The sequence below is a fragment of the Microtus pennsylvanicus genome, chromosome 5 (genome assembly GCF_037038515.1).
Source record: "Microtus pennsylvanicus isolate mMicPen1 chromosome 5, mMicPen1.hap1, whole genome shotgun sequence".
Classification (NCBI taxonomy): Eukaryota; Metazoa; Chordata; class Mammalia; order Rodentia; family Cricetidae; genus Microtus; species Microtus pennsylvanicus.
Genome location: NC_134583.1, coordinates 130,370,817 through 130,391,078, shown reverse-complemented (window position 1 = coordinate 130,391,078; position 20,262 = coordinate 130,370,817).

Here is a 20,262-nt window from a genome sequence, read left to right as displayed (position 1 = left end):
ATATAATATGATCTTATCCTGCCATGTGATTTTGTGTCCTGACACTCCACATAGAGTATCAGTAGTGACAGACACTGTATAGGTCAAACATGCATGATGTGTTAGAGACACTTCTTAACTGTGTTTTAATCAAAGATTTTATTTATGAAGACGGGCACAAGTGGACAGAAGGCTATACCTCTGACAAGCCATGCCAATGGGGAAATGGGTAGGGTTCTCATTTACCTCACTCTTTGTTTGGGACTCGGTGTAGAATGTGCAGAGCAGAGGCTAAACCACCTACAATACCAGAAGGTCACTCAGTTTCCAGAGCAAAGCTTGCCCTGCGAATCAGCTGGTATGATGTCACTTGTGGGTGACTGTTTTGTTGTGTATACTTTTGTGTACAAGTGTAGGCATTTAAATTTAGCTAATGAACTGAATAATTAAAAAATTAAAAGCACTGCTTTAGTTACTATTTTTAGGTTAAGGAGAAAATGATTTTCAACTGCTCCAAATGTTTTCTTTTACAATTCGAGGTTTGTGAAAAATGACACAAAACATGATATCCTCACTCCTAGTCTGTCTTTTATAGTTGTCACACTAAAAACATATGTTCTGAACTGATTTCTTTAGAGGTGAAATAAAATTTAAGCCATAATTTATATATTTTGAAATCTTATTTTTATAACATCCCATAATGTAGACTAGGCATATGTGGACTCAATTTTTTCATATGCAAAGAATAGTATGCAGGCACAGTATAATATTCCCAGGCCTGTATCCTGATAACCAAAGGCAAGTAGTACAATGTTCTTCCTTGTTTCTAGATGCCCCCCAAACTTGTCAAGATTTTCACAAAGTATGAAGTTACTATCCAGAGAATTCAGTATATTCTCAAGTCACATAAAGCATTTACTACTGGAATTTATAAACTTTTCAAGCTAAAAGAGGCATTGGGTATTACTCAATTTGAAGTTTCCTACAGTAAATCTGTAGAATATTGCTCCTACGGGCCCATTATTAATTGATGCTTTTCAGAAGGAAGCACATAAATGTTATGTCAAATTTCTTAGTGCTTAGGGATAAGAATGGTAAATTCCATGAGAATATGGGTCATGTACTATGTCTCAAACATGTTTGACTATCGATTTCCTTCTTGTGTTTATCATGTTGAAAGTTGGAAAACATGTTTTAGGAAATATGAGTTTAATCCAATAGTGGGTTCTTTTCAGGAGCTGAAAGTGCTCTTACAAATTGTAGTCACAAAAATATAGACTATTACTCCACAAGAGAAGAATTTCTCATTTATTTCTTCTCTCCCCCAAGCCCCAATCCTCACCACAGATACGTGATCCCCTATTCTAAAAGCATAGATGATTTCTTTTGTTCCTGGCTTCATATGCTCAGAAATATGCAGCTGCAAATTTGTCATTCTTGTTGTGGAACTGGAACCCAGCGGGAGGGCATGCTCCTAATTATTCATCTGCTCAGCTATTGCCTGGCACTTGAGCAATTTCCATGTTTATTTTGTTTTTCCTCATTTTGTTTGCTTTTATAAAAACTGCATTAGAAATATATATATATATATATAATCACATCTCTCTCTGTTGTGTATGTGTGTGTTGTCATTGGTATATAGATTTACTTTAAGGATTATTATGTCTAAAGTGTTAGTGCTCCATTTCCACAGCAAATACCTAAGATAATCAACTCTAATCTTGAGGTGACTGAATTTTCTTCAGACTTTGATATGGAAAAATGTGTTATGGCAGAGAGCTTGACATCAAGTAAACTCACTAACTCCATAATCACTAAGTGAAAAAGAGGAAGGGAAAGTTGGGGCTGAAATTCCATAACCTTCTTTTGATGAATGTTCTCTATGATCTGAGGATATCCCACGGGGCCCCACCTCTCAATGATTCCACCAACTGTCATAATTGTTACCCTTGGAGTGTGCCTTTTACTTGTGAGCCTTAGAAGGATAGGTAAGTTCACAATATCAAACTATGACACAGTACTCTTATCTCATTTTCTATTTTCACAATATACTTGAAAAGTCATTCTGAAAGATGAACTAATTGTGGAAACTTGGGAGATCATAAACTGTTTCTTTAATAGTTTAGAAAAATGGAAGGCCATATAAAGCTAGCTCACATCACATATCGCCATTCATATCAGCAGACATGGAGGCTGGCAATGCTACTAATAACTCCCACTACATTTAGTACTGGTTGAGAGGTACTCCAAACTTCTTACTCCAAATTTGACCAATCAGTTTTGTTTATTTTGCTATTGCTGTTTAACATTGCTGTGTGTGGGGTTAGGAGCTGTAGTTCTGTGGTAGATTGCATGCCTAAAAGGTGTGAGTCTCTGAGTTCACTCTCAGCCCCACACATACAACGCTACCTTTTCATCCTTTTTTTTTCCTTTCTTCTCTTAGGGATATGCAAAGACTTGAGATTGTAAATTTTCCTCTAAGGTTTTGATTTTATTTCATTTGTCTGAATTATGTTGTATGACCGAGGATATTTTATTCTAGATCTGTCAGGTTAAATATGATTTTTTAAGAGATCCATTATAGAAGATGTTCTTGATATTTGTTCTGGTTTTGTGGGATTTTACTCAGACTTTTGGTTGAGCTTTATGTTTCTTTTATTTATAGAGATATGGAGGGCTAGAAAGACATGTAAATACAATTTTACATGTATATATGTAAATACAATTTTCCCCTCTTTTGTTCTATACCTCCCCTTCTCTCTGTTTACTTTTAAAGCAATTCATAGCATCTTTGATGACACGTCTTGTAAAAACCCGCCCATTGCTGTGCTGAAAAGATTTTCCATATTCGTGTTCTCATCCCTTTGCTAGTGTGTGAGTTCTTGAGTGAAAGAAAAAGTTTTTATTTGTGCAGTCTTTATGGATTAGAGCTAGGGATGAAATAAAAAAGGTAAAGAAACATCAAACTAATAATAACTTCGAGAAACTGGATAGGAGAAATGACAGTATTGTTTATATCAATATGCAATAATTTTTTTAAATTTATTATATATAATATACAATATTTATTATAGCAGGAACAGGAAGTTAATATAATAACTCTTATGGTTTAAAAGGACAGAGCTAGCCCTTTCTTACAGTTACCAAAATCTGCAGTTCCACAATCTAAATGCTCCTTGGGAGATAGCAACCAACTTTAACTAGGAGATATTTGAATAACGATTTTACTTAAAAAGCTTATAATTCATGTTCCTAGAGAAGCTAAATAAGAAGGTGAATCCAAAGACAAACACATAGGCATCCTCCTGAATATTAACCTTCATCAGGCGATGAAAGGAGACAGAGACAGAGACCCACATTGGAGCACCGGACAGAAATCTCAAGGTCCAAATCAGGAGCAGAAGGAAACGAAGCACGAGCAAGGAACTCAGGACCGCGAGGGGTGCACCCACACACTGAGACAATGGGGATGTTCTATCGGGAACTCACCAAGGCCAGCTGGCCTGGGTCTGAAAAAGCATGGGATAAATCCGAACTACCTGAACATAGCGGACAATGAGGACTACTGAGAACTCAAGAACAATGGCAATGGGTTTTTGATCCTACTGCACGTACTGGCTTTGGGGGAGCCTAGGCAGTTTGGATGCTCACCTTACTAGACCTGGATAGAGGCGGGCGGTCCTTGGGCTTCCCACAGGTCAGGGAACCCTGATTGCTCTTCAAGCAGATGAGGGAGGGTGACTTGATCGAGGGAGGGGGAGGGAAATGGGAGGCGGTGGCGGGGAGGAGGCAGAAATCCTTAATAAATAAATAAATTAAAAATAAATAAATAAATAAAATAAAAAAAGAATATAATGAGAGATAAGAGGACTCTAACACCCATGTTACAAGCTCTACGTGGTGCTCAGTACCTGGTCTCCTGGGTATGTCATGGTGAGCAGAACTGAAAGTATCTATGAATGGGAAGAGGCTGTTCCTGTTAGGATGTGCGCAGGGGTCAGTGAGCCGACTCAGCAGTTAACCGCACTTGCTGCTCTCACATGTGATGTGGATTAGGCTTGTAGCACCCACATTAGTGGCTCAATATCACCTGTAAATCATGTTCCATGTTTGTGCTCTTCTGGCTTCCACATGCCCATGATGTACATACATGTACTGAGGCCCGCACATATAATATATACACTTAAAAATATTAATAAGCATGTGCATGCAGCCTCCTGTTTCTGAAAATAAAGGAAGGGCTTATCTCACTTCACTTGCCATTGCTGACATGTGAAAGGGTTGCTTTTTTCTTCAGGCACTAGACAAATAACCGGAAGATATGATTGTTAAGTAAACAGAAGGGCTTGAAGTAAATTCTACATTCATATGAATTGTTTTCCGTAGCAATTACCAAATGGAGAGATACTGAGATAAAGCTCAAATAGAACATGGACTCTGTGGACAGAAGGAATATGGGAGTTAGGACCAGATGCTGGCTGGAAGTTTGGAAAGCGTCTGTGAAGGAGTAGGATGTAGAGAAAAGCATCTCTCTTTTTCTTTGTCAGCCTCTGTGTATCTGTCGGACATTCACTACAAGACCGATCCAATGATGCATGGCAGAGGTGAGGGGCAGACATTTTCAGGATACAGTGCTTCTCTCCATAGGTCCTAGAGATTGAACTCTCCTTATCAAGGTTGGCAACAAGTCCCTTTACTCTCTGAGCCATCTTGTTGGACCTACATATACTATCTTTGTTTTCTAACTAAAACCAAAACCTTTTCTCACTCGCAGGATTCCTTAGTTGCCTCTAGTCCTTTGTGTAGGTTAAGGCTTTATCTCATTCATGATAGCATTGAACTTGTTCAGCTGAAATGTCCTTACAAATACCATTATATAAACTGAGCAGTTTGTATTTAGGTATTTAGGAATGTGTGTGTGTGTGTGTGTGTGTGTATTATATGCAAGTATGCTTGCATATAACAATTAAAGAATAAACCATTAATATAAAAGAGAGCAAGGAAGGTTATATGGGAAAACTTGGGGATAGAAAAAGAAATGGGTAAATGAAGTAATTATATTACAACCAAAAAAAGTTTTTTTTTTAAAAAAAAGTCTAAACTGGCTTTGAGTATTTTAGACATGAGTGCCATATTTACATCATTTCTTCACCTCCCTCCCCTTCACACTTATGGCGTCATTTCCTTTAATTAATTGTTACTATATATATATATATATATATATATATATATATATATATATATATTACTTTAGAAGACTAAATTTCCCTCTTTTAGCAGACATTAATTACTTGTAGGTCCTCATCTGGGGCAAAGCCTTGTGAGATTTTTCCTGCTTCCATGTGCATTATCAACTAGCATAGTCATTGTTCTGGTCTTGTTTAAGTGACTATGTAATTGATATTTCACTGGTACAGCAAGCTCCCTGTCATAGAAAGGGAGAATAAAGACACTACCTCACAGCAGACATCCCATTCTCTGGTTCTTACAGGACTCCCTCTGACATGATGTTTCTGAACCTTAGGTATAGGTATTGTATTGCAGATGTACAAATGAAGTTTGGTACCTCTTGTTTGGTTGTTCTCTGCATTTTGAGCAGTTGTGGGTCTCTTTGATGGTATCTGTATATTAGACAAAAAGTATTCTATCATGTTGGTTGACTTCCCAACTCGTCTGAGGGTATAAGAATAAATATACAGAATACAGGTAGACATTATACTGATTTTAAAAAGTGATGGAAATAGATTCTCCTCTATGACCTATGGTCTCACCAGTAATGGATAGTTGCCTCGGATTACAATAGTAGAAATAAATTTACTTCTATTGGATATGCTTTAAGTCCAATTGGACAGCTGCTGGTTGCTACCAAGATATAAGTGTCACTACTATGCCTCTCGGTATGATTGTCTTTGTTGTGGGTGATAGACTTTACAGAATCTGGATAGGATGATTAAGTGTTTTCTGCCTTGCTAGCTTGCATAACAGATTTGAATATATGAGAGCTACACCCCGGCGTCTTAGTTATAGGGTCTCATCTTCCAGTTCTGGAAGGCAAGCAAGGAAAATGACATAACCTATATTGTTTTGAAAATCTATTGGACAACTTTGATGAATAACTCGAAGTGGGGTGTTCCATGTTTTGCACTGGGGCTTTTGTTGGATAGTCATGGGGAGAATGTTCTCATATCAAGTAGTATAACTTCATTTAAACTTTATAAATATATACATATATGTATACATATATATGTGCACATATTTATGTTTTCGGTAAATATAAAATTATATATTTTCTTACAAAATTATCAAACATCCTCAGTGTTACTGATATCTTCTCCCATAATACAAAGACAAAAAAATAATATATATTGAGGTTTATTTTATTTTTTTATAAATGAAACTAATGTTAAAGATTGGATAGCCCAAAGTTATTTCATAAACAAAATTCAATAAGTTGTAAAATTTTCAAATTATTTGGTAGATAAAATTGGAATTGGAATAGAAGAATGTTTTCTTTCTATTTGCCTCCCTAGTTTGTCATTATTAAAACCCAGATTTTAGTTTCTTTCAGTATCTTCTGTTAGTTCATACTGTTAAGAACTTTGGAGCAGGCTCATTATAGATCACTTTCATTTTCTTATACTAGTGTGTATTTCCAGTGACTTTGGATTTAAACATATAATAGACAGGCAAGTAAAGTACTGAGTAAGAAATGCTCCAAAACAAAATATGTTTTTCTCTATTTTTTAAAAAGTCACTTACTCTCTTAAAATTATTATAAATATGCAAAATTGCTGTAACATCTTGTGTGTAATACCTCTGGTTCTGTATTTATGCATCGCAAACAACAGATAATGATATATAATGATGTATAATAATACATTGATTCTCAAATTAGCTTAATGGATTTCTCAAGGAAGAAAATGCATAACTTAAATTGTTATTATTATTTTAGTGATTACTTTTTGTTCCACTGAAACAATGATGCATTGTAATTTATGTGTGTGCATTTCTTCCAGAAATAAAATAGCATATTCATGCTAACTTCATATATCAATACTCAATTTTAGAATTTCACAAAATCATATTAGCCAAATATTTATAGCAGAAGCTGTATTTGCTTGTGTAAGAGTTTGTAATAAATATATTTAATATTTAATCTTCATAGTAAAAGTTCTATTATAGAATAATGTTTTCAGAAGTCGGCACCTACAACATGGAAATTCAAAGTTTGCCTGCCTGTATCCACTGTCTTATCACATGCGGATTTCCACTGGGTAGAGCTGGCATTTGATTGTTTTTATTTTTCAATCAGGCAAACTGATTCACAATTTAAGTTCTCTCTGCCCAGCATTTAAAGAGGCTGCTGTTCTTGCATGCTAAGCAGTAAATCTACAAGAAAACTGACTATAAAACCCCTTGCATGGTGCTTAGTGAGATAGGCTTCCACAAAATAGAAAATCTGACCTACATTGATTTTATGTCCTATGAGAAATAGGCAGTGAAAGCTTGATTAATGAGCATTTCCCACCTCATTTATGTCCAAAATTTCTACAATTGACATCTGAAAATTTGTGTATGTTGTTCCACGTAAATTACGCTGGGTGTTTTATCTAGTTGAGATGTCACTTTGGCTTCAATGGCCAAATGTATTTTTGGCAGTGCAGTGAGGAAGACGTAAAAAGAACAGAACCAATCAAACAAAGTACAGCAAGCAAATGCCAAAAAATATCTTAGCTTACTTCGAATTACACAGTATGGCTATTTTTAATATGTCCAGCCCCTCCTTAATTTTTGAACAACTATTATTTTTACTGGTTTTTATTCCTATCTAAAGCACAGAGATATTATCAGTATGGTTTAACCATGCTGTTAGAGAGGATGGATTGTGTGCCATTGTTTTAAGATGGAAGTTACACTCTCTATTTTGTGAGTGTAACTTACACATGCAGTGTTAGTAGTATGGAAGACTCTTAGAAATCTAAGGGTCACATGTTATTTACTACCCAAATAAGGCAGCATTAGATTCTTCTATGTATATTTATTTTCCACAAAATACACATGAAATATATGGTAGAATAGGGGTTGGAAATCATTCTCTGTAAAGTCCTAACTATCTATTATTGTAAGTTTCTTAGTAGACTTTATTTTTTTTTATAACAAAGGCTCTATTTTGCTGTTGTACTCCAAATAACACACTTAATCCTGGCAAAAAAGGCATGTCTGTGCTACTACAGAATTTTATAAAAGATTGCTTTAGCTTTGGTTTGGGAATATATAATTCATTAACTGTCCTGCTTGGTATTTTGTCAGTTTCACACAAGGTAGAGTAAAATAGAGAGAGGACCTCACTTGATAAAAATGCCCCATCAGACAACCTGCAGATGAGTCTTTGGGGAGTTATCTTGTTTACTAATTTAACCCACTGAATTAGTGTCCACCTTTGAGCAGGTGGTACTAGAGGGTATAAGAAAACAGACCAAGGAAACCATGGAAACAAACCAGTAATCGGCACTCTTCCCTGTCCTTCACTTCTCTTGCCTCCAGGTTCCGATTGACTTCCTGCTTTGGTTTGCATCAGGGATGGACTATACCATGACAGTGTAAGCCAAATAAAAGCTTGCTTTCCCAATTTGCTTTCCGTGAGTGTTTTTAATCACAGCAATAGAAATCTATGTACCACTCTGACATCAGTTGTATGTGATTAATATGATGTACCCATGATTTAATTCCAACAAAAATACAAAACCATTGGTCATCAGAGGTTACTAAGATGCCTTTCCATTGCTCAAATTGCCTGGCATAAATCAAAAATACACTAGGCAAAAAATAGAAAATACTACCATAAATAAGGACTAATTTTAATTTTCAGTAAAAGCTTTCTAAATTACCCAGATGTTAAAATTAGCAAAGACATTGAAAATGACTTTAAGAATAATGAAAAGCACATTAGAAATGATGAATTTAGAGGTAAAGAGATTAAGAGCTTTAGGAGATACAGTAAAACATGAGGAATCAAATTTAATTGGGATTAAATAAAACAATAGCTGCAGTGAACAGTAAATATGAAGATTAGACAAAAGAAAAATGGGAATAAAAAGGAGGTGGAGTGAAAACAGGAAGTCAACATAGCACTGTCAATGTACGGACACTCATGAAACTGAAATTCAAGGACGACTATGAGGGGGAAACTCAGTGATGAAATACAGATTGTCATTAATGTTTACAAAGTTCCATCTAAAACATTATCTCTTAAATTTAGGAAGCTCTATTGAATGAAGGCAAAATGAATGAACAAATAATTAAACAGAGACTGAGAAATATATCTCTCAGCCAACTTCCGAATGCTAACCATGAAGAAAGGTTTTAAAAGTAAAAATAAAAGCTAAATAGCAAACAGATCTAATAATAAGTACACAACCGCAGTTTATCTCAGTGGATCATATACACAGCAAAGACGTGAGAATACAAGGGAAAAATTGTTGGGAGAAGATGGTTTCAACATAAGAGAAACAGCACGGGAGGGGGAGAGCAGTGAGGTGGGGGATGACTAAAACTCACTATACACATCTGCAAATCTGTCAAAGACCAAAAGTAGTTTCCATTCATTTTTATTACACATACACACAGACACAGACACACACACACACACACACACACACACACACACACACACACACACAAAACACACATATTGTATTTATGTCATCCCCTCCTTCATTCTCTTCTCTCTGACTCCAAATAAGAACAGTCTCATCAGAATCTGGAAGCCAGCAGACACCAGAATGGTTCATTTCCTTTTGTACTAAAAGGAGATAACAATGCCTGCTAAGAGAAAATATTGTATCTGGAAAGTGTTACACTGCTATCATTTTACCAGAAATATCAGAACAACATGAATGAAAGTGAAGTTTAAGTAAACATAACTGATGGAGGAAGGTCATTGGTTAAGTAATAAGGAAACTGCTTGGCCTCATAGGTTAAAACATAGGTGGGAGGAGTAAACAGAACAGAATGCTGGGAGGAAGAGGAAGTGAGCTCAGACTCGACAGCTCTGCTCTCTGGAGCAGAGGCCATGCTCCCCTCTCCTGGGCAGACACAGGTGATTCAGCTCTGACCCAGGATGGACGTAGGCTAGAATCTTCCCGGTAAGCGCACCTTGGGGTGCTACACACATGTTTGGAAATGGGCTAGTCCAGGTGCGAGAGTTAGCCGAAAAGAGGCTAGATATAATGGGCCAAGCAGTGTTTAAAAGAATACAGTGTCCGTGTAATTATTTCTGGGTATAAGCTAGCCAGGCGGCCGGGGTGCTGGGGATGCAGCCCCGCCGCTCATATTACTACAGAATGGCTCCTAACACTACAAATAACAGTTTGCTGAGTGAATCTTACGTAGAAAATAAGAGAGCATGCTCGGTAGAGGGAATAGGCTAAGGGGTCACGGTAACATTAAACAGAAGCACAACCGACACAGATTTGTCATGGAGTCTCCTGGGCAGCGTCGGAGGCAGTGCCTGCCTCAGAGTTCACAGTGCTTTACACAGCCCCCTTCCCAGTTGTGAGTGTCCAGGACTATGCCGAGTTCTGCTGTGAGCTTACTGAATAGGCTGCTGCCTGATCAATAGCCCACCAAATGGGTGCTCAGAGAAAATGGCACCTTAATTTTACACCTGAAGCCACAGTGCCTCTCCTATGGGAAGCTTTGAATTCATGCTGGTAGATTAAAACTGTGATGATTATGGCAATAACATCACTTGCATAATCAAATGCAATTGAGAAGAGAATGTACCCATTTAAGCTGGACTTGAGCTGCTGTTATGTGCATTTATGCTTAAAGCCCTTAATTTTTGCCCGTATGCTTTGATGGACTGACTTCTGCAATTTTGTTTTATTGGCAATTCCCTGTACCCCATTGTCTGTGTCATTATATCTGAAATGAAAAAAGAACCCCCTACCTCACGTAACCTGATTATAACTAGCCATGCTGGGCTCAGGTAATTAAAGGTGAGTGACTATAATAGCATGCACACTATCATCACTGATAAGCCTGCGCTGATCTCCTTAGCTATGAGATGCCCTTTAAAGGGGGCAGCAAAGCAAGTCTGTCTGGGTCCAGTGAAGGGCATGAAATGCAAATCTGTACATTTGTAAACTTACTTAAATCTTGCTGAATAGGCTAGTTGATTGCAAAGCACATTCTTCAATTTTGGTTGTTCTATAAAATTTGCTGAAATTTTCAAAAAATTCTGTGCAGTAAAAGGACAATTTGCTTAGAGATTGAGCATCAGGACTTGTGCCACTTTTCCGTGCAATGATGTAACTTTTATCTGTGCTGCATACTTATTTCAGATGGACTGGAATTGGCGAGCTCAGCTCAGGCAGCCTGATAGCGGTATCCCAGGTCACCTGTAGATAGTCATCAATTTGGGGGTCAGATTATCTTCCCTTCAACAGTGATTGACCTGAACGTTTAGGTATATTCTAAATGATCAAACCAGGCATGACATTTGTTTCTGTGACAATTATATCCATAAATATGAACCCATTATCCCCCAGGCTTTACTTCTCTGTCTTGGAGAAGTTTAGATAGAACCTTTTTACAGTCATTTCCAATGGTGACCTGTAAGAGCTGACATTTCAAAGCAAGTGCTCTGAAATAACTAATTTTCATTTTATTCAGGGAAGAAATTCTAGAGGCCATTAGATGAACAGTTCTAAAAATGAAGTTCTTTACTGGTCTAAACACAAATTACTAAAAATTCTGAGATGTTCTTCACCAAGATATCTAAATATCTTGGCGTTTCCAATGGTATGTTCCTTGACAGAACCTTCTGTTTTCCTGGGTCAAAGGAAGAAATACTCTATGTATTCCATCCTGTGGCTTCCTGGGAAAAAGTAAATGGTGGAAGCTTACTTTAAATTTCATTAACCATGTCCCGAGACATTACTATAATCAACCAGAGGCAATTTTTCCTTTACCAAATTGTAGGGATGAAATAACAGTTAAGGATTACACAACAGATATTTCATTTCTTTAGAAGAGTTAATCTGAGGTTCACTAACCAGGCAGGTAAAAATCAAAACATTGCTTACTTCTTAAGCACATTTATTTTAAAATTAAATTTGCTGATAGTGATTTTTTAGTTTAGTGAGTTGTATGGTAGGTTTTCTCTATTTATTCCTTGTATATCAGTCAAATATTGATATAGGAATTTTTTGATTATGTCAAATATTGATTTGTTTGTAATGAGAATTTTAAAATCTTTTTGTAAGGGTTTTGAACTTTGTGACACAATTTTGTGAACCGTAGTTACCATCTGTGAAACAAAACATCTGAACTTACTCAGCCTTCCAGCTGCAACTCTGTGGGCCTTAACAAACCTCTCTTTTTCTCGCCCATCATAATCCTCTGCAACCAGCGGAGATAATCATTCTGTACTTTGTTCCCATGGACTCATTCTTTTAGGTACCTAATATTTTCCTGCTCTGCTTGGTTCATTTTCCAGGACATGATGATCTCCACTTCCACCTGCATTGCTATAAATGCCAAGAACCCACTCTTTTAGTAACAGAATTCTCACACACATAGGCTAATGTTTACTTGGCACCAAGCCAAAATGTTAGTACTTTTAATGTAACTTTATGATGCTTTATAATGTAACTGTTATTATGATAGTTAAGTAGACAAAAGTGAATCTGTTCATACTGTTCAAGACAGTGGTTACAAGAGATCCTACAGCAATAAAAGTGCCAACACCCAAATTGTAGTATCTACAAATTATAAAGACTAAATATGTCTAACACTTGCTTTTATGTAAACTGAAACTCTTTTCAAATGACTTAAAAATCAAAAGAAGAAGCTTTAATATCCATGAAATTGAATAAACCCCCAAATTAACATCTTTAAGGAAGTTCTTTGTAGCAGAGCTGTGTCTTCTGTTCTCTTGCTACAATGGAAGAGATTGTAATGGAAGCTAGAAAAAGACTACCTGAGGGGGTTGCATGACTGCTCCTGCCTTTTTCCTGCATGAAATCTCACAGATGCAATTCCAATGCAACAATATTTTAAATGCAATATATTTTAATATATCAGATAGTATGTGTTTTTATTGTAGTACCTATGCCTATTATCAAAACCAAAGGGAAGAAAGCATATACTTCTCACATTATCTGTTAAAAATACAGAAGGGTCTGGATTGTTTTTAATCAATTGAGTGACAAAGTCCTCACTATGCGATTGTATTATTGCTAAGTAATGCACAATACACTGGTGTTAATAAACTAACTTCTCTGAAAACAACCAGTATAGAAGATTGACCTCATTTCTGGGTACTCCATCCCAGTCAGACAGAAAGTTAAACATTTCACCAGATTTTTCTGCTTGGTTTTTCAAAGGTAATTTTAAGATGAGATTAACATTTAATTTACCAGACCTTGAATAAAGATTATCTTTCATAAACAGATTTTAGCCTTTAAAATAATATTTTTATTTAGTCTATGAAAAATTCATATATGTATATAATGTATTTTCATTATATCAATTTTCTACTCCCTCCATAAACTCTTCCCATGAGCTTCCACATCCATGGGCTCAACTGTGATATTTCAATAAATATATACAAAGTATTGTGAAATTGCACTTTTTTCGTTCTAAAAATCAACCATTGCTTTATGTTAAAAATATTAAAATATCCTCTCTAGATGGCTCAGTGGTTAAGAGCATTGCCTGCTCTTCCAAAGGTCCTGAGTTCAATTCCTAGCAACCACATGGTGGCTCACAACCATCTGTAAAGAGGTCTGGTGCCCTCTTCTGGCCTTCAGGCATACACACAGACAGAATATTGTATACATAATAAATAAATAAATATTTAAAATATCCTTTCTAAAAAATAATGATAATAATTAATAATATGTAAATAAATTAAATGTTCATCACAACATCTTCAGAACAGGAAACAGTGATTAGAAAAATAACAAAATAAAGCTATCATGTTTTGGCAGTGGGTTATCTTCATGAAATAAAAATTTTATCCTTAGTAGTATATCTTATTGAAATTAAATCAACCAAATATTTAAAATTAAATAGAGTCAATATGTAAAATTTTTACTAGGCATCACTTGTGGAATGTTCAAAATAAATCAAATTATTTGAAGACTAAATAATGAAAGCCAACTTATACGTCTCATGTTGACAATGATAATATTTGTATTTCCACACCTGTTTAGCCATGTCACCAATAAGCTTTTACCTATCTTTGAACTACAAGTGATCATCCTGACATATGCTAAAATATAAATACAGAGAGGAGTTGAAAAGAATCCTGATACGTCTTCAAGCAATAATTGTGCCCATTGAAAATCTGATTTTCCTAGGTTGCTATTACCTGTGATACCTGCCTGTGTGATGAGACATTTTTAAAGACAAAAGTCATAAAACCATATTGTAAGCCAAAATTAATAAGGGGGCATTTTCTACCAACACTGGTGTTACTACAGAGATTTTGAATCCAAATTAATCAAACTGTTACTTCTTTGCCCCTTATACTTATCATTCTTTTATAAAAGCACCAGAGTTATTTAAAAGTATTCAATTTGTTTAATACAGTCTAGATTTCATAAAAGTATGAGAAATTATTTCTCTCTGGGTCTATAATGTTCTCATAGTGTTTTCTGTTTTGTTTCTTCATAAAGTCATATGACTTTCTTCATAAAGTTGAAACTAAATTGCTCTCTGCAAACTTACTGAAAAATATGCTGATACTTATTCTATCATTCAGGACTTAGAAAAATAATAATTACTGACTTTTCTTTGGCCTTTCAGTGGTGTCATTGTAGAGAAGACTAGACTCTTCCCTTTGGTTTTACTCACCAAATACTCAATATTTAAAAGTATTCACCCTGTAGTTTTAGTATACATTGCAAGTTGGTAGAGCTTTTATGCAAGAAACATATTATATTTCTCAATTCTTAGAGTGAATGTATTTGAGAACAAGCCCTTGAATAAACAGACAAAGTATACCTTTACATTGGTGGGGTGGAATGGAACAAAATCACATGCATTGATGAGTGGTCAGCAAGCTGAGGTATTGAGACTGGGTCTCAAATCTTCTCGTCTAGACCCCAAGCTCTATCATACCACTAACTAACTTGATGGATAAGGGTACCACTTTGGATGGTACCAAAAATTCTAATTCTGGTTTCCTGATAAAAGTAAAAGTGACTAGGTTTTTCCTAGTACAGTTAGAATATAGGGAGAAAGAAATTGAGGTTGGAAAAAAAAAAGTATTTGACTAATTCAAATAATAGAATAGAGGCCATTGTGCTAACCTAGGAAATGGCAGTGGGCTAAATAAATTGTATGGAAATAGAAAGTTTGTCACAGATATTTAGTAGCTTTGCAATCCAAAGCAATTAGTTACACATGGTGGGATGTTATTCAACCTTTGAAATAAAGGAACTTTCACAGGTAAAAGGAAGCCTAGTCATAAAGGAAAAGAAGAATTTTTTATGTTAAGACTATTTTTTTAAAGAATAATGAATTGACTGTGAGAATGCAAATATTCAAGCAAAGAATTACACCTTGCTTTGGCCAACTTTAGAAAGTTCACCAATGAAGGACTATGTTAGGTGTCTTACTGTTGCCATCTTCTCTTGATTAAAGCAGAAAAGAGATTCATGGGGCTGTGAAGCCTCGAGGGAAAATATACTCAGGAGTGTTACGGTGTGCTTACTTCAGGGAACAGTGAGCATATGTTGAGTGCTAATTGGTAAACATCATATGGTAAACACCATATTCTGCCCTTTAAGATGTTATAATCTAAAGGAGTAAAGATAATATGGGTCTTACAACTACTGTTCCTAAGGATGAAGAGAAATAAACAATTTAAGGAATTTTTACCAATATATTGAAAATATTATGATTTTGTTATTGTATGATTTTCAACCTTTAATTTAACCTTTCTATTCTTGAATAGCACCAACTTCTCAGCTTTCCTCTAGTACATTTGAACATGGCGCTCTCTTTTGGATAGGTCTGCTCTTGGTTGTAGGAGATATAGTGTTTGGAATTAATTCCCATACAAATATTCTATAGTGCACTTACTAACAGCCATTGTCTATTTCCATTGCCATATTTTTTTCTGCTGGTGATGTTTGGATTAGAGATAGAATCTGAATGGAGAAGATACTTGTAAATATATATTTGTTGTTGCTGAGAGACCACTGTCAGGGTTTTAACAGTGGACAGATATTCAATGAGAGGTTGCTTTCTTGATGAAAGGTATTAATTGAAGTGTCTTAGTTAGTAAACCAAAAAGTAAGAAAACAAATAAGTGAGGAAAAAATAAGTAAATAAATCATTACATAAATAAACCAGTAATTAAAACAATAATTTTAGTCCATTACATATAACATCCAGGTCAGTGAAAAGGGCAAAGTATAGATAGAAATATTTAATACTCAAGAATTCACTCAAGTTTCTCTATTGAAAGGGCATCAGAAGATATTTCTAAAGAGTTGTGAGAACATGATTTTCTGTATTGGCTAGTAGTCTTTACAAAAATGTAAATTACTACTGACGGCATTTATTTCTGAGATGAGCTTTCTAGTCTGACATACTCGAGTGGAGAACCAAAACCAGCAGAGGGGCTTAGTTTGTAGAGCTGTTTGTGATGAAAGCTGCCCACCTGAGTTTAGAGCCTGGATCCCAAAAGAAGAACCTGCTTCTGAAAGTTTCCCTTTGATTTCCACAGGTGCACACTGGTACACACACATGCACACACACTGACACATACGCACACATACACATACTCATGCACACACACATTTTCTCATAGTAACACAATAACTGATAAATAAACATCCAAATGCATAATTTTAAAAGTTATCTCTAAATGAAAAAAATCTCTTTAATGTTAATTTAGTCCACTGGGTATTATACAATCTGTAATGTGTAATGCAAGACTAGAGAGATGGAAAAATGGGTCAGAGATGGGGACCTGAGCTTGGTTTCAGCTCTGGGAGGCAGAGGCAAGCAGATTCTTAGAATGTATTGGATAGCTGATCTAGATGAAACTACAAACTGATTTCAAGAAGGTCATTTGTCCTAATGCAAGCATGCTGAAAACAATACAGTTATCTACATTCAGCTGCAGCTTTACTCATGGCTCTATCACACATGTTCATGGATCCCTGCCCCCAACTAAACACTCATAACACTTACGTGTATGTATAAATTATATCTCTTACCATGGAAACTTTTGCTTTAGAAATCAATATGTGTGGTGCAATGAAATGATAGACTACATATTGAGTTGTGATATAGCAAAAGTGGTTGGTGATTATGTAGGGGGCCTGACTACAGTTATTATATGATGCTCATTTGGAGAAATGTTGGAGTTCTGCTTCAGTATGGCTTATGTAGAATCGGTCTATCCTTTGATGTACTTTAAGGTCAGTGTGTATAAAACAACATCTATATAAATTATTTCTGCAGCCACTGATTTATCTATTTTGCTTCTCATGCCAGATCTCATTAGGAGGGAAGGGTAGAAGTGCTAGTTTTACAATCTTCTTTCTAATAATAATTTTTAATGTAAAATAGTTGTCAATATTTATAACTCACACTATAAAAGAGAGAGATGGAGTCGATGAATGGCAAGAGCATTGTTAAAATTTGAAACAAGAGGATTTCGATTTGTTGAGAAATATCTGCTGAAAATCTGAGCAAAATTTCACCTTGATACCAATAACTTGAAGTTGTTTATCCTTAGCCAAGAGCAGGAATAAATATTTTTCATCCCAAAAAATATTTTAAGGAAAGTCTAAATTGAATATAATTCCCAAATTGGCTTTATTTTGATGGAGTATGTTTTGTTTAAAACTAACTCAATTTTATATTGAATATGTATAGATGCTGATTGTGATGCTTCCTGGGTAAATTAAATGCTTTAAAAAATGATACTTTTCTTAGTCCTTCTATTACTGGTATAACAATAATTTAAAACAATTATTCATATCATATTTGACTTCACTTTCATACTACTCATTTCTGTGGCTGTCATTTTTCTTGACTTACTATTATGATTTAAACATATGGTATCATTTATTAATTGTTTCTCTCAGTGTCTGTACTCCTGGGGTTATATTTAGGAAGTGGTCTCCTGTGCCAATGTGTTAAATAGACTTCCCACTTTCTCTTCTGTAAGGTTCAGTGTGGCTGACTTTATGTTGAGGTCTTTGATACATTTGGACTTGAGTTTTGTGCATGGAGATAGATATGGGTTTATTTTCAGTGTGGCATTTTCTCAGAAAATTAGAAAACAACCTTCCTCAAGACCCAGCAATACCACTTTTGGGTAGATATTCAAAGGATACTCAATCGTGCCACAATAACATGTGCTCAACTATGTTCATAGCAGCGTTGTTTGTCATAGCCATAACCTGGAAACAACCTAAATGCCTCCCAAGCAAAGAATCGATAAAGAAAATGTGGTACATTTACACATGGAGTACTACACAGCAGAAAAAATAATAACATCTTGAATTTTGCAGGAAAAATGGATGGAGCTAGAAAACATTATTTTGAGTGATGTTACCCAGACACAGAAAGACAATTATCACATGTTCTCACTCATAGGTGGTTTTTAAACATAAAGCAAAGAAAGCCAGCCTACAATCCACATTCCCGGAGAATTTAAACAACAATGAGGACACTAAGAGGGACATACATAGATCTAATCTATGTGGGAAGTAGAAAAAGACAAAATCTCCTGAGTAAATAGGGAGCATGGGGAACTTGGGAGAGGATTGAAGGGAAGGGGAACAGAGAAAAATGTAGAGCTCAATAAAAACTCACCAAGGCCAGCTGGCCTGGGTCTGAAAAAGCCTGGGATAAAACCGGACTCGCTGAACATAGCGGACAATGAGGACTACTGAGAACTCAAGAACAATGGCAATGGGTTTTTGATTCTACTGCACGTACTGGCTTTGGGGGAGCCTAGGCAGTATGGATGCTCACCTTACTAGACCTGGATGGAGGTGGGTGGTCCTTGTACTTCCCACTGGGCAGGGAACCCTGATTGCTCTTTGGGCTGATGAGGGAGAAGGACTTGATTGGGGAAGGGGGAGGGAAATGGGAGGCAGTGGCGGGGAAGAGACAGAAATCTTAAATAAATAAATAAATAGTCAGTAAAAAATGTGCACCATCCTTAGCCGTAAAAGAAATGCACACTAAAAATCTGTGTGACTTCATCTTAAAAAAAAAACACAGGGTACCCCATATACTCAAAGCATGCTGAACTAAAAAGAGCTATTATTGTTTTTTTTTTGCTTTAATTGCATGTTGAGCTTAATACCAAAAATATATGTATTTATGTTGTACTTTAAGCAGTATATAATCATTTATGAAATAGATAGAAAATCTGGAAAAAGCTAATTCTTACTCTCCCAGATGTTGTTATATTGTCTGTAGTTTTTTGTCTGCAGATGGGATCCCTTGAGATTTTCGTTACGACATTGCATTAGTATAACTATTAATAAATGTTATTGTTCAGTTCCTTCTAAGAAGGCACATTTCACAGGAGACTTCTTGGTATTGTGCCTCAGTATACTTTTCTACTATCTCCTCTGAGTCACAGATGCAACAGCTATGGTAAAAATATATCTGTGGGGGTGATTTGCACAAATCATTAATTTCTGCATTGTGTCCAGTTTTGGGTTTCTGTTATCGTTGTCATTTGCTGTAGAGACAAGTTTCTCTGAAGATTGAGAGCTCCACATATTGGTGGAAGCTTTGCCCTTATGATTTACTTTATTGTTTATTCATTAATCCTTTTATATAATCACTTCATATTTTAAGTTCAGAATCATTAAGGAAAATGTAGTTTGAGTCATAGTTACACAGATAATAAAATAAAGATATAAAATATAGATAACAAATGCAAGGAAAGAGCCACCTCAGGTTGCAAAGTCTAGATTCATCATCTGAATTGTCCTTTTTATGTGTATTTTATGTGTATTTATGTGTATGCTCAACTTTACTCATAACAGTTGTTTTAAAACTGGACTTGCCATGGAGTAGATGTCAATCAGTAGCTTCAGCTTAGCTCATTCTCTCTAGACTGCTTAAAACTGAAGCAAATGTTGATCTCTAAATGAATGTGAAACTAGCTAAGGCACAATGTCCTAGTCTCCTTCTGAGAATACACTATTCTATGGCTACTTTAAGAACCCAACAACCTCATCTCTGAAATAGAATGCCCACGTCATGATACTGAATGAAAATTAG